Genomic DNA, 16,517 nt, shown 5'->3' on the forward strand with positions numbered 1-16,517 from the left:
TATTATCCATAAGATCAAGAGAATAGAAAGGGATCCCCACTGGCTGCATAATGGCTTAGAAAAGCTAAATTAACATTATTTGTTTTACTGCATTTTATATTTTGTCAAACATTTCTGAATGATGGGTTTTTTTGAGGCATCAGGGTTAATTGACTTGACCAGAGTCAGAGCTAGAAATTGTCTTCAGCCAGATCTGAACTTGGGTTCTCCAACTCCAGGACCAATGTTCTATCTACTGTGCCACCCAGCTGCCCCCCAATTACACTTTAATCTGGTTCCTTCACACACATTTAAGAGTTGTATGGATTTGACACCTCTGTATCAGACATTCAACCCCACTGGGAACAGTCCACCAGTCTAATTTCCTAGCAGTTAACCATAATGGTCATAATGATGCTCAAGGTCTTACTAAGAGTTTCTTAGACTTCTGGGTTTGGGGTTGGCTAGTAACACTCAAATTCTCATTAGTGGTTCATGACCTGATTGATTCTCAATTGATTTGACTAATATCTGATGCGTAAGTCAGGGGATCAGCAAGGCAAACTATAAAACCTCATCCCCAACTCTAGTCCTCTACCAGTTTTTATACAGTTCTTGAGTAAAAATAGCTTTTACATTTTTAAATGCAGTTTTACTGGGGGACAGGCTCAAGGACATTTTGTCTACCATAGCTTTCTCCCTATGACAGCAGAGAACAATGGTTGCAACACCAATACTCTCATCATTTCCCAGGAGGTCTTGGAGCAATAAAAATCAAAGTGATGCAGCTGGCCAGAAAAGACATAAGGTAGAGAAGAAGCAGAGCCCTGGGCATGGAGTCAGGAAGGCACAAGTTCAAATCCAGCCTCAGAATCTATTAATTATATATGTATGTGTATGTGTGTGTATGTATATATATTTATCACCAACAAATATAGGTTTGTCTCATGTTCCTCAAAAGTAATCTAGGAGGGGCGACTAGATGGCGCAGTGATTAGAGCATCAGCCCTGGAGTCAGTAGTCCCTGAGTTCAAATCCAGCCTCAGACACTTAATAATTACCTAGCTGTGTGGCCTTGGGCAAGCCACTTAACCCCACTGCCCTTACAAAAACCTAAAAAAAAAAAAAAAGTAATCTAGGGATGATAATAATAACATTTACTTTGCAAGCACTTAGAACATAGTAGCTATCACATAAATGCTTGTTCCTTTATAGTTTGATATTCTGAACATTCCTTATATCTTCATACTTAAAACAAAATTATCAGCATATACTCATCATGTCAAAGGGGGGGGGAGGCTTTATAATGATTTTTTGAGCTCAGATCCAGGATTAGAATTTTCCTTCAGAAGAAGCACCCCCATCCAGTAATATCAAATACTGAATGACTAATGAAATTAGCTTTTACTGCAGAGCCTTGATTATGCTTCTTACTCAATTCAACCTAAAATTACAAAGCAAAATAGCACTTATATAGAAACATGTTGCTGTAAAGTGAGTTTGATGATGGATAAAATGTTTAAATTACAAGAAACTATGAAGACTATTTTATATATTTCCCATGCTGTCAAAAGTTAAAATATTTCCATTCTCACACAAAATTACAGTGGAGATATTTTGAAAACTCAAACTACCATTCCAGCATTGTTTTTCAGACCTCAAGGCAATTGAAAAAGAAATTTCTTTTTCAAAATCTACTTTGACTAGGCAGTTGAGGAACTTCCATACAAACAATATGCTGAAAAGCAAATATCAGATTTGAATCTGATTTTCAAGTAACAATGATCTAATGACCTCAATTAAAATAATATACTTATGAATAGATATCAGTTTTTGGCAGGACTTATATGTGTGTGAAATTATTGGAGTTGGAGGCAAAACAGAGAGGTAGGAAGCGACAGCGAGCTCTCTCCTCCAAAAAACCTAACAGATCTAAAAATGTAGCCGACTGAATCCCGATAAGACACAGCGCAAACAAAAGAGAAAGTCACAGTGAGTCAGCTGTCCAACACTGGGTTGCCTAGGAAGACAAATCCGATTACAGGAGCATACCGTGTTTGAATCAGGACAAGAGGAAGTTTCAGATCCATAATCCACACTAGGGAATAAATGCCAACTGGTAATGTTGACTTTCTGACTCAAGGGGAAAAAAACACCACAAGGAGGCAGAAAAGAATTCAAGAACCAAGGAGCCATAGACAGGATCATACATGATTTAATAGCTACCATTATAAAGGAGCAGAAAACTTGAAATACAATGTAGCAGAAGGCAAAGAATAACTGATTCAGTGAAATGGAGTAAAATATAACAGGGGAACAAATGGACCTTTAACGAAATAGAGCTCTTCCAAGCATTCATTAATGAGAAGACAAGGGTTGTCTTCTCATAGTTCAAACACTGGAGTTAAGAGAAATATTGAAAAAGTAAATATGGGGGGTGGCTAGGTGGTGCAGTGGATAGAGCACTGGCCTTGAAGTCAGGAGTACCTGGGTTGGTTCAAGTTAGGTCTCAGACACTTAATAATTACCTAGCCGTGTGGCCTTGGGCAAACCACTTAACCTCAACTGCCTTTCAAAAACCTTAAAAAAAAAAAAGAATGGAAAGGGGGAAAGGATTACACTGAGGAACTGGGGGAAGGGAAAGTGAAAGAAAAAAGAAAATTAGGGAAAATTATCTCACCTCATCAGGATGCCCAATTAAGGGTCAATAATCTAGGAGGAGGGGGTAGAAAGAGCACCTGACACCTCAAACTCAATCTCATCTGAATTGGTCAAAACAATTATACCTAAAGAGTTGGGAGGAGAAGGTGATAAAGGAGGAGAAGAATTAAAGTAATGGAGGTCCTAAGTAAAACAAAATTTAAGAATGTACAGAAATTTAGGGGGTTTTTCAGGTGACAAAAATGGGAATGTGAGGCAGTACTCATAAACTGGGGAATAGATGAACAAATTATTGTGTGTTGAAAGTAATGGTTTCAGAGAATCCTGGAAAGACTTGTAAGAATGTATGTAGAGGGAAGGGAAAAGAACCAGAACAATTTAGACAATGACAACGATATGGGGTAACAAATAAGTAGGAAAGAATTAAGAATTCTCATGCACAATGACCAACCATGATTTCCAGAGGGCTAATGATGCTACCTGCCTCCTAGAAAGAAGACTGATTGATTAAGCACATAAAATGAAACAAATCAGACCCAAGTTTTTCCACCTTACATATCTAGTTAAAAAAGGCAAAGGCACTAGGGTAGACTTGGCAAATGGAGAATCCTGAGTGAAGATGGCAAGCAAGCCACTATAACTGGATTATCAACAAAAAAAATTTTTTCAAGACATCTTGACTATATCCTACTACAAATTTATACTAATTTGAACAATAATTTTCATAACTCCATGGAAATCCTTTGATCCACCTCTTATTAATAATCATGATACTTATCCTTGATATCAGAGACTGATTCATCTTTGTATTTTCTTTTTTGTTGTTTTTGTTTTTTTAGGTTTTTGCAAGGCAAATGGGGGTTAAGTGGCTTGCCCAAGGCCACACGGCTAGGTAATTATTAAGTGTCTGAGACTGGATTTGAACCCAGGTACTCCTGACTCCACGGCCTGTGCTTTATCCACTGCAGCCGCCCCCAACTTTGTATTTTCGGAGTAGGGATTCAATATATGCCAATAGAACATAAAACCATGCCAATACACACATGGAACTAAGTTGTGATCTCCTCTATAATCATGTCTTAGAGAGTGGCCTTGGGCAACTTAGTGGTAATTTAAGTCACTTGAGGGTAGCAAGGAATTCCAAAAGACAGAGGTGAGGAGGGGGTACCTTCTAAACACTAAGGAGACAGAATGATATAGAGAAGACATAATCAATATGGTTGGGAGCAGAAAGGCATGGAAAGACTGAAGCCTTGTGAAAGGTTTTAGATATCAAAACAAAATATGTATTGTATCCTGGAGGTTACCTGGAGAGTGACCCAGGGAGATTTGAATTTTAACATCAGTTTTATAGTAGATAGCTAACAATGGCTATTTGATAATTCTCCCAATACAATGGAGAAGAGATTGGATTCACAAAGCCAACCTAATTAGACCTAAAGTCAGTTGTAGAATGAACAAAGAGAAAGAGGTCAATAAGAGAGATAACATGGAGACAGAATTGACTGGAGGTGGCAAGGGACTAGATGGAGAGGCGAGGAGGGGAGTAGGAAAGGCAAAAAGTCAAGAATGAGTCCTAGGATCTACAGTCTGGGTCTTGGAGATTTGAAGGCTGGATATGTGGGTCTGGCAGTCATTATCAAGAGACAACAGCAGGAGAACTGGGGAGTTCATCCAAAGAGAAAGAGAAGGCTCAAGGCAGAGCCCTGGGACATATCTATACACAACGAACAGAATATGGCTTATGATCCTGCAAAAGAGACTGAAAAGAAATGTCAAAGAAGATGTCACAAAAACCCATCAAGGAGAGAATATTCAGCAGAAGGAGGTGGCCCACACTTTCAAACACTACAGAAAGATTAAAAAATAGTAAGAACTGAAAAAAAAAAGGTCACTGGCATTTGCAACAAAGAAATCATTGGGGACATTTTGGCTAAATGATAGAATTAGGAGCCAGAAAAGTAAGTGGGAGGCAAAGAAGTGTAGACAGTCAATTCTACCTCCACAGTTTCTCATAGAGTCATTGATAACTATTCAGCTATCTTTTACTTACATCGTTAATTTTTAATTTATGGAATAAACCAAACATTTCTAAAACACGGGAATAAAATTATAACAAAAATATCATAGTAATAATAAATAATAATTAACACATAATAAAAGTAATCTTAAGCTCAGGTTTGACCATGTCACTCTCCTGATCCTGAATCGTTTTCCTGTGCCTCCAAGATAAAAATACTGATTCTGTTTTGGCAGCTTAACACCTTCACCAGGGGCTCTTCTAGCTCATTACCTCCCTAATGCTCCTTCAGAATCTTAGTTTCTTTCAAGGCTCAGATGTGCAAAACAAATATAAGGTGGCTTTTTGGAGAGGGTGGAGTCCAGTCACTAGCAGTTGAGGGAATCAGGAAAGACCTACATAAAATCAACAGTCAATAAACTTACCAACCCCAAAGAGCAGGTAACATACAACAAAGAAACCTGTTTTTGGCTTGGGAAGGTGGGTAAGAAGGTCCCCAGCAAGGTGTACAGGCCAAGGAGTGCAGCTGCTGAGAAGTGAAATGCTCTTTAAATGGAAGCTTGGGAAGGAGTTCTTTGTTCTGCCCTCCTGCTCCCCGCTTAGGTCGGAGTACCAAAACCCAAGTAGTCACAATAGATGAGCTTCCTCATGATGAGATTTCCTGGGGACATTATCTGGAACTGAGTTTTGAAAGAAAAAAGAATTCTAAAAGGGTCTATAGCGGAATTATATTCTAGATGTTGGGGGATACGCCTCTGCAAAAACATGAAGAGTCAGGAGATGGGGGTGTTGGTTGAAGAATAGCAGGAAAGTCATTGGGTCGGTATGTAGAGCATGTGAAAGAGCATGATTGTGTAATAAGGCTAGAAATAAATGGGAAAGGAAAGAAGCATTTTGATAGGGTCCACTGTATTATCTTGTTTAAGCTTTACAAAAATGGTCTTAATGTTTAAGAGAGGCTGAAGTCAGATTATGAAGGCTTTATCTATCAAGAGATGAGTCTCTATTTGATTCTAAAGTCAACAGGGAGCTGGTTATTGAATAATGGTCAGATGTGAGCAGCAGGAATATCAAGATGGCGGTCTTGTGGAGTCTGAATTGGAAACAGGACGGACAGAGAGACAAAGTAGAAGGGCCTGGAGTAGTCTAGGTAAGAGATGATTAGGTTCTGCAGTAGAGAGATGGGTCTTCAGAGAAGGGGGAAAAAAAGAAAAGTGTGAAGGGGAAAAAAATCAGCAATTGGTTGGTGAACAAGAAGCAAAGCCTTTCTTGATTCCCCTAATTATTAAGGTTCTTTCTCTCCCTAGGTGGACCTTATTTTACTTTTTATAGTTTGAATTGCTAAGTAAAATGTATATTTTGACTATATATAGATTTTTTTCCCAACTCTGTAATCTCTGCAGCTAGTACAAGGTCTTGCAAAGAGTAAAACTTACTAAATGTTTATTTAATTTAATCTGTCTTAATTCTCTTATGGAGATTATATTTGCAGTAGCTACTTCCCTATGGAAATATTATGCAAATTTTAAAACTGCATATAAGGGAGATCTATCTTTGTATAACTTTCTAAACTTTACCTTTTCTTCTGACTTCACAAGCTTGATTAATGGTACCACTATTCTCTGTAACTGAGACATAAAAACTCAGATTTTTTTTTTATTTTTCCTGCCATTCCCTAACCCTCCATCCACATCTAATCAGTTACTTAGTCTTAATATCTTTCTAGTGGTGCTTCAGTTGCATCTAACTTTTTATTAGTTTTTCTTCAAATACATATCAAGATAATTTTTGGCATTCAATTTTTTACAAGATTTTGAGTATCAAATTTTTCTCCCTCCCTCCCTCCCTTCCTTCTTCCAAAAATATCAGGCAAATCTGACATAGATTATACATGTGTTTATCATGTAGAACATATTTTCATATTAGTCCCAGTTATGAAAAAAGAAACAAATCAGAAAAGAAAAAAAACATGAAAAATAATAAAGTAAGTGAAAAAATATGCTTTGGTCTGCATGCAATTCTTTTTTTCTGGATATGGATAACATTTTTCCTTCATGAGTCCTTTTCATCTTGGATTATTGTAATGATCAGTGCCCATGTGACTGATACCTGCCCACCATCTGTTGTCAGGTGTCCATGTCTCCAGTCTTTCTTCACACTTACCTGCAGTGGTCAGTTTCCCAAGAACCACTATAACCACTCCATCAGAAACTTTAAATTGTTTCAAAAAGTGTAAAAACTAGCCAGAACCTGAAAATGAATCTAAAGCATAAAGAATAAAAATAAAAAGTAATAAGAGGGCTTCAGGACCCGAGTTCAAATTTGACATGTTAGCTGTGTGACCTTGGGCAAGGCATTCAACCCCAACTACCCAGAGAAGAGGAGAAAGAAAAAGGAAGAGGATGAATGAGAAAGAAGGAGGATGGAGGAGAAAAGGAAGGAGGGGGAGAAATAAGAGGGGGTTCTGGGACTAACTCCACTGCACCCTTCAATTTGGCTGACAGCACTCAAGTTTAGACAGTATGTGGCCAAGAAGCATTAGAGTTTTAAAAGAGAGAGTTTAAAAAGTATAGTTATGGACTCATAGCTCTCATAGCTGGGTGATGTGTTGAACTCTTTTTCCTCTACTCTTCAAAAAATAATCATAATATTGAAAATTGTTTTTACATGTAATTGGGGAAAAAAGATTATTCTACACTGAAACAAAAGAAAGAAAAATAGAGAGATGGAGAGTAAGGGGGAAGATAAATTTGAAAATGAAAGTGATATGAAAACTTGACATAACTGGAAATAGAAAGTAAACAAAAACTAATTTGGAGTATATCCAAGACTATAAAATTCCTGCTGTACAGGGACTATTCATTAGTTTTCTTCTAGTATCCCTCGCAAAGCTAAGATCGTAGCAGTTGCTTAATAAATGTTTGTTGATTGTTTTTTCTGATTCTCACAGTAACCCATAAGATAAATATTGCAGATATTATCATCACCATTTTACAGATAAAAAAATTGAGATTCAGTGTTTTGCACGAGATCACACCAATCCTCCCTGGTCTCCTGATTCCAAGGTCTAAGCTCTTTCCACTACACCACCCCTCCTCCCTCCCCAGAAAGAAAAACTCCTTAGCCTAATACTTGAGGCTAGCCATAATCTGGCTCTACTTTTCAGATCCTTCCAACCTTATCTCACATCCGACACTGTAGTCAAACCAGAATATTCACTCGTTTCCATGATTTCATTCTGATCTTTCTTTCTTTCCACTTCACTTGTAGATGTTCTTAAATGTCTCTATTCCTTTTATGTGTGTAGGTATCTACACCTGCAATTTCTTAGGAATTCTGATAAGAAAACTTCCTTGAAAAAGGCAGATGAACAAGTACTCCACAATTTATAGTCCTACCCAGGTGCCAAGGAAACGTGTCCACTGTCACATCACCAGTATGCCTCCAGGGTAGGATGGCATCCAAATTCATCTTGGCTCTGAGAATGGCTTTCTATCCATTAGGCAACACGGCCTTTCAATGCCAACACAATATTAGCTTTTAACGAAAAAGCATTTTAAAAGGCACAAAGAAACCACCACAACTGAAAAGAAAGACCATTTCTTCCAATTGATTTGGACCAACTCTAGATCACTCTATTCCAAAACAGAAGTCAACTTAAAAGACTTCCCTTGATGAAATCAGTTCCAAGGTCAACTTGAGTACTGAGATTTCCTATTTCATCCATGTGAGTGAGTATGCCTCCTACTGACGCATACCACAGTCAAAGGTCTTCATAAACTAATGTGAAAAAAAAAAATGATGACCAACCCTTCTGTCTTGTAACAAGCTTCTGAGCAACAAGCTAGAAAAGTGTTCAGAAAGCAAATACCAAACTCAAAGCCTTCCCAGCTCATCAAGACCCTCAACCACTAAGAACACATGCATCACCCCATCAACTCTCTGACTGTTTTCTTAACTGGGAGAAAGAATAAGGATGTAGAATAAATAACCCATTAGAATCCCTCTACTTCTTATTCCCATGACCTATAGCCCATATCAGATTTACTGTAGCTGTCTCAGCAAAACTGCCCGTTTCCTAACATAAATAATACAAAGTCCAATTCTGAATACCATGCAATCAAAATCCCTATTTGGACCACAGATCTGATATAGTTATTCATCTCATTTCACTACCTCACTTATCTTACCCGGCACAAATAAATAAGCAAAATTCTGTGGTTAGAGTTTACTCAAATTTTAGCAAAATCTCCCACAAATGACTCTTAAAAAATTAGAGACTATAGTCTGTAAAAAAGATGGGGCAATATAAATGAGAGTCCTATTGGGCAGATCAGAACTGGTTGACTGGCTAAAAGTAAAGAGTGGTCCTGAACAGACTAACGTTAACTTGGAAGGCCCCCACTGTAAAGTTAAGATATTTGATTAGCTCTTTCTATTCAACATTTTTGGCAATAATTTGGATAAAGGTAGAGAAAGCTTTCTTATCAAATATGCAAATGATGTGAACCGTGATAGATAATTCCCACAAGATGATAGTCAGGATTCAAAAATATTCAGATATCCAGAAACAATAGATCAGTCAAAAGAACAAAATAAATAGAAAACAATGTGAAATATCCATATGGAAAACAACTGACCTAGGAATCAGATCAAATTGAGATTTAAGAATTATTGGATTCTAAACAGTCAAGAAAAAAGAAATTTCTTTCAAGAAATTATCAAGAAAAACTGCCCTGAGAACCAAGAACCCAGAGAATAAAATGCAAATTGAAAGACTCCACCAATCACCTCCTGAAAGAAATCCCAGTATGAAAACTCCCAGGAATAGTATGCCAAATCCCTGAGGTCCTAAAGTTAAGAAAAAAATGCAAGGCAGCCCAAAATAATTAATTCAAATATTGTGGAGTCACATTCATGTTGACACAAGATTTAGTACCTATGAAATTAAATTAAAGGAGCACAGGCTTGGAAGATGATGTTCTGGAAGGCAAAAGAGCCAAGATTACAACTTAGCATAGGCTTTGGCAAGGTGGGGGAAGAGTTAATGAAATAGAGGTCTTTCAGACATTTCTGATGAAAACACAGATGAATAGAAAATTTGATTTTCAAATACAAAACTCAAAAGAAGCATAAAAAGATAAACAAGAAAGAAATCATAAGGGGCTCAAGGTTAGAAAAGGACTCTGAAGGGCCTTTCTACATGGGAAAATGACATACATATCTTCCAAGAACTTCATCATTATTACAGCAGAAGTATTTTACATAGAAAAAGAGTTGCAGAGTGGGTCAATCAAGTTGGAATGATACTTCAAAAAATGAACAGGCAAGAAAGGGATGTGCTAAGAGAAGGGAGAAGAATGGGGGGGGGGTATTATTTCATGTAAAAAAGACCTGGAAGGTCTAAAAAAATACTAGTGAGCTTAAAAGGCAGTTTACTACAGTTATCTTCAATATACTGCTTTTAAGGACACACTATATTCACATTTGTCTTTCCCTGGAAAGCTTCCATTTCCAGAGGCATCACCAAAAACACCATTGGAAAACTGAAAGCTAGTCCCAGCTCACCTTCCAAGGACACTTAATTTTTTATTTTATTTTATTATTATTTTTTTTTAGATTTTTTGCAAGACAAACGGGGTTAAGTGGCTTGCCCAAGGCCACACAGCTAGGTAATTATTAAGTGTCTTAGACTGTATTTGAACCCAGGTACTACCTGACTCCAGGGCCTGTGCTTTATCCACTACGCCACCTAACCGCCCCCCAACCACCCCCCAAGGACGCTTAAACAAGTTTATTAGGTTCTAATACTGCAAACAGGTGTGGTAGGTGGCTCACTGGGGCCAATCTCCCAATCCTTTAGGTTCAACACTGGAACAAAATGAGACTTATGGAACAATCAACAATTAACCAAAAAGAGATTTTGTCATTTATTTAGCCAGAGCTGGAGAAGAAGCTTCCTTTGCCTGACTGCCCATCATATTTCACAGCCAAACATCAGAAAGAGTACTTAGAGCTTGTACTCAAGTCAATAAGCAAGTGAAGACTAAAGGTCTTCAGTGCCTAGAGCCAGAATCTAAAGACTGGACTTCAATACCTTTAAAACAAAAAAACAAAACTGGCCTAACCAGTACAAAGGAAGGGAACAGGGTATTGCTCCTACCATTATAAGGAAGACATGATAATTGCATTCAAGGTTTGTTCTGTTTGGCCCCAGATGGAAGAACTAGAAACACAGGTAGAAATTACAAAGGAGTTCGCAGGTCCCAATTTGGATAAGTACTGAAGCCCTTAAAGGGACTACATTATTTTAATTTGCTCTGCACATTTCCATTGAGACATTTCCAGTAACTGTAACTTCAAACAGTGCCAACTCAAATATACTTCAGGGGATTCATTATTCATACTAATCAGGACTCACCAGTCCTAATAATTAAAGCTATCCATAAGGAGAAAATAGGTAACTTGGAGCAGTAATAGATTTTTCTCTCACTTAGAGGCCTTCAAACAAAAGTTGGATGACCACCTGTTGGGTCCCAAGAGAATTCCCTCCCAACTCTCAATGTGATTCTTTAAATAGCCTAGCTTTGGCAAATGCAGCCATCCCAAAGACAGGACAAGGAGAGAGTAAATCTTTAGAATAGAATCTCCCTTTTTAACACAGTTCCCTGCTCATGATCACTGGCCAGTTGCCAATCTTATCTTTTTATTAAGGATGAATTAATAAGGTGATTGAAGTAATTTCCCCCTTTCATATCCATAATCAAATTATATTCAAGTTGATTTTGTCCTTTGCTTTTGTCTATAGTTTTCTCCTCTCCCCTTTCCCCAAATGACTTACTTCATGATTTTAGGGGGCAACTAGGTCAATTACCAAGCCCTAGAGTCAGGAGGACCTGAGTTCAAATTCAGCCTCAGACACCTACTATTTCCCTAGCTGACAAGTCACTTAACCCCATGGACTTAAATAAAGTTTAAAAAATAAAAGGTGATTTTAGAGAGAAGAGGAGATTATGCTTCCAGTCTCATTGCAACAGACAACAAGGAAAAGAGTATGTTATCTTTTAAATTTTAGTCTTCTGCACAGAGATGGCACAAAACCTAAGGAACCATCATAAGGAGAAGTGTCAAACTTATGTCTGTCCTAGTGAGTAAGTTTTCTTTTTATCTTTTCGAATTTTTTGGAATGAATTCTTTAGAATCTTCCCCTAGCGCTGCCACTAAAGCCATGTTGTAATAAGAAGTGGACAGGCCAGAAAGAGCTGGACCTGCAAATGTGCCATACTAATGACCATGAAGACGGCAAGCAGGAGATCCAAGAAGGTCCTGGAACTCAGGGATTGTAGCCATCCCTTACTTCTTGAGGCAAGTATCTAGTTGTCAGAGTTCACATGCTGAATAGAATCAACTTTTTCTTTTTGAGAGGTCATGGGGCTAAGTGACTGAACTAGAGTCCCACAGCTACTTTCTGGATTTGAATTCAAGTCCTCTTAATTCTTTGGCCGGCGCTCTAATCTCTACACTACCTGACTGCCCCCCCCCCCCAACTGTCTCAAGTGCACATTCTCAAACTCTATTTTAGTCATGGGCAAGATTCTAATTTAGGTCAATATTGTGAGATGCTGAGAGCTGTATTCTACTAAATAATCTTAGCTGTTACCTATTTTCCTTCCCTCCAGCCACTCCCCATACCTACTCTCAACCCCAAAAGCCATACAATATGCATATTCTCATTTTCTAAGTGCTATTCTCACACATATAATGAACATACAGTATCTTCATATAATAGTCATAGTCTCATTTTCCAAGTACTCTTACACATATAATTAACATGTAATATCTCCATATAATAGTCCTTATTTTCCAAGAACTGGGAAAGGAGAGTAAGACTATTGTATGCAGATGCAACATATTAATTACACCTGTAAGAATAGGACTTACACATGTACTATTTCCAAGTCCTATTCTTACAGGTGTAATTAATATGTTGCATCTGCATACAACAGTCTTACTCTCCTTTCCCAGGTACTAGTCTTACACATGCAGTACACATTACATTTCCATGCAAGTCACTCATTTTCCACATACTACTCTTACACATATCATTCACATGTAACATCTCTACACAATAGTCTTACTCTCCTTTCCCAGGTACTACTACACATGTCATGAACATTACACCTCGCCTTTGTATACACATAAACAACGTTATGTCCGGTTGATTGTGATGTTTCATTATGGTGTCCCATCTGATTGTTTAAAAATGGATCAACAATTCCATTCTCAATTCCATTCTCCTGTCCTGGAATTCAATGATCATCAAATCTTTACTCTTTAAAAAAGTACAACCTGAGCTTAGCTCTGGGAGGGAAGGGTGGGTGCAGCTCACAAATAAACAAGGGGTCGTTAGGCACAGAAGGCAGCTAGGTAACGCCAGCCCCGGAGTCGGGGGTCTGAGTTCGAACTCGGCCTCAGACCCTCAGAGCTTGGGCTCGTCCCTCGCAAAAACAAAAGTCTAAGACGCTCTGCTAGGGACTGGAGAAAGGAATCAGAAAGGCAACGAAGTTTATCTTCTAGAGATCGGCCCAGCCGAGTATACGGATCATTTCGCCTCCAATCTAGAAGCTTCTGGGGGGGGGGGGGGTGTCTTATGAGCCCCCCCCCAGCGGAGGGGGCAGAAAGAAGCAAAGAGGACATGCATTCCCCATTGTCTGATTTTCATGCCAAAAAAAAAAAAAAGGCTAATTTAAGGGGGAAATTGTCAGTATTTTGGAGAAGAAAGCGTTTCCCCATCCGCAGCTGGCCACTGTGCGCTTTCGTTCAGTGTGCGGGGCTCGAGGGCAGGTAAAGCCGCTAGAACACGCCGGGGCGCCCCCAGGCCGCGGCGCCCCCAGGCCGGGGCGCCCCAGTGTCTCCGCTGTGCCGGCCCGCCACAAACCCTAAGAGCGGCTGGGACGCGTCTCCCGGTTGCCACGGCGGCTCCCCGCTCCCGGCGCCGGGGCTGCGAGGGCGCCCCCCGCGCCTGCCCCTGGCCCCCCGCGCCTGCCCCTGGCCCCCGCGCCTGCCCCTGGCCCCCCGCGCCTGCCCCTGGCCCCCCGCGCCTGCCCCTGGCCCCCCGCGCCTGCCCCTGGCCCCCCGCGCCTGCCCCTGGCCCCCCGCGCCTGCCCCTCGCCCCCCGCGCCTGCCCCTCGCCCCCCGCGCCTGCCCCTCGCCCCCCGCGCCTGCCCCTGGCCCCCCGCGCCTGCCCCTGGCCCCCCGCGCCTGCCCCTGGCCCCCCGCGCCTGCCCCTCGGCCCCCGCGCCTGCCCCTCGGGCGGCCCCCGCGCCTGCCCCTCGCCCCCCGCGCCTGCCCCTCGCCCCCCGCGCCTGCCCCTCGCCCCCCGCACTCACCGTTACCCGCGGCCGCACACAGGAGCCGGAGGACCCGCCGGACTTGGGGCGGCCGGCCGGAGGAGGAGCCGCGGGAGGAAGCGGCCCCCGAGGGCGCAGGGCGTGCAGGGGCCCGCGGCGGGGCTGCGCCGCCTGATAAGGCCCGAAGGCGGGGAGGGGGCGCCCGAGCCGCGGGGGGCCGGACCCTCGGCTGGCCACACCCCGAGAGCGGCGGGCGGGGCCTGCTCGGGGGCGCCCGGCCCTCCCAGACTGGCCCCCCGCCGCTGCCCCCACTTCCCTCCTAGCGCGCCGCGGGGGTCTCGGGCAGCCCAGCCGGGGGCCCTTAGCCGACGGCGCCGACGAGGGTGCGGGCGCGGGGGGCGCACACGGCAGAAGCGGGGGTCCTCGGCGAGATCTCGGGGCGGAGGGGTCAAAGGGAGACCCGGGAGCTGCTCAGGGCCGAGGTCCTGGCCCCTGGGGCAGCGGGGGGTCCCGGGATCCCGGAGATGGGACACCGGACGGTGGGAAGCCGGGGCGCCGCCGTTCCGGGGGGCGGCCAAGGAAGCCTGGGCAGGGAGGGGGCACTAACAAGCCCAACGAGATTTTTGGAATTTGGGCCTGGAGGCACTAGGCAGGGCCACGGGAGCTTGTTCAGCCAAGGGGCCGTTCAGAGCCGGGGCAGGGAGAGCATCTGGAAACCTGGGGGGTGTTAAAGGACTGCTACGGTTAGAGGAGAAACAGGGGACCCCTGGGACGTTTGAAGTGTGGAAGCCACAAGAGTGGGCAAAGATTGGGTATTGGGAGGGACTGAGGTGGATGACCTCTCGGGGCGAATGACGTTGAGAGGAGAAAAAGTGGACCATCTGGACATTTTGGGGGGATCCTGATATGATTAGAGGAGAAAAGGGGGACACCTGAGATGTTTTAAATGTGGAATCCACAAGATTTGATAATGGATTAGGTCCTGGGAGGGACTAAGGGGATGGCATCTAGGGTGTGAATGAACTTGGGACCCCGGGAGACTGGCAAGAGTCCTGAGAGCAATAAAGAAATGAAGAAGATGAGTTCAGCTTAGGTCACAGTGATTGTAAAGTTTCTATTATGAGGCAATCTGGTTCAATAAGCAGCTGGAGATGTGGTCAGCTGCATAGAGATGACACAGAAATCCATGGGAGCTGAGAGAGAGAGAGAGAGAGAGAGAGAGAGAGAGAGAGAGAGAGAGAGAGAGAGAGAGAGAGAGAGAGAGAGAATAAAAAAACCCTAGGAAAAAAATGTCAAAGGATTACTTGTGTTAAAGGTCAGGAAGGATGCCACTAGATTTGGCAATTAGATCATTGGTGACCCTGGAGGAAGATGCTTGGGTTGAATGATGAGTTCAGAAGCCAGACTTTAATCCATTGAGAGGAAAAGAAACAAAAGCATTCTAGATAGACTTTTAAGGTTGGCTATTCAAGAGGATTTTTTGAAGATGAGGAGACTTGGCTGTTTTCAAAATGGCCAGCTAGATAGTAAAAGGAGACATCTGTAGCTTGAAAGGAAATACCTTGAAGCTAGGGAGACATTGATTGGTGAGAGAATAAGGGATGTTAGACAGTGGGATCTCCTGGATACAGCAGGTTGGAATGGTATCCTTGTGCCAAGATGTGAAGGGCCACCTCTTCCTATGAGGCAAGGGTTAAGGAGGAGATAGTGGGGGGAAGGCATCATCTCCTGACCTTGCTCATCTTACACCTCCTTCTCCTCTGTTTCTGCCCCCATCCTCATTTTACTTCTTCTAATAGCAACATTCTGTCAGTCTCCCATTTTAATTAGCTTTTCCTCCCTCTTCACCTCTGGCTTCCTTCAAGACTCAATTAAAGTCCCACCTTCTTCAAGAAGCCTTTCCTAGCCTTGACTCTTGAGATTAACCAATTTATTCTGGATATATCTTGTTTCTACATAGTTGTTCACATCTTGGTTTCCCCCATTAAATTGTGAACTTCTTGAGATCAGAGACCTGTTCCCCCCCCACACACACACACACACTCTTTGTATCTCTCAGCTCTTAACACAATATCTAGTGCATAAAAGTCATTTCATGTTTACTGACTGACTAAGGAGAGATGAGGTGAAAGAGAGGAGAAAGGAGAACTCTGGGAAAGGGTCTAAATTTCTTCTCTCAAAGGAACATGGAAGGGCCAAAGAGAGATGGAAAAACTTTAATACAGTCCCTGGTGGGTGGTATAGTGAATCAATTAGGGAGATGGAAAAAGAAGTGTAAGCCCCACTGATAAGATCATTGTGTAACATTGTATAATACTATTTATTTTAATTTTATTTGCCTTTTCCACTTTACTTTTTTGTAAACTTGTGCCCCAGCATCTCCAAAGGTGTTCTCTGCTCAGCAGAATGACAGAAACTGAATCTAACTAAGTCCCTCTGCCAATGCAGGTGCCAGTTTTCCATGGAGGGACATCTTAAATTAAAGTCTTAATTTATACAAAGTTGCC

At 42.0% G+C, this 16,517-nt stretch overlaps 1 protein-coding gene across 1 annotated transcript in view; it reads right to left on the reverse strand.

Annotated features, from left to right (window-relative positions):
• ABCG2 (ATP binding cassette subfamily G member 2 (JR blood group)) overlaps window positions 1-15,051 on the reverse strand; it is a 78,262-nt gene extending 63,211 nt beyond the window's left edge. Inside the window, exon 1 of the mRNA XM_074228132.1 lies at window positions 14,050-15,051. The gene's annotated coding sequence lies outside the window, so the exon portion shown is untranslated. The remainder of the gene's footprint in view (window positions 1-14,049) is intronic.
• Window positions 15,052-16,517: the final 1,466 nt, after the last annotated feature.

Source organism: Macrotis lagotis, chromosome 3 (genome assembly GCF_037893015.1).
Source record: "Macrotis lagotis isolate mMagLag1 chromosome 3, bilby.v1.9.chrom.fasta, whole genome shotgun sequence".
Taxonomy (NCBI): domain Eukaryota; kingdom Metazoa; phylum Chordata; class Mammalia; order Peramelemorphia; family Peramelidae; genus Macrotis; species Macrotis lagotis.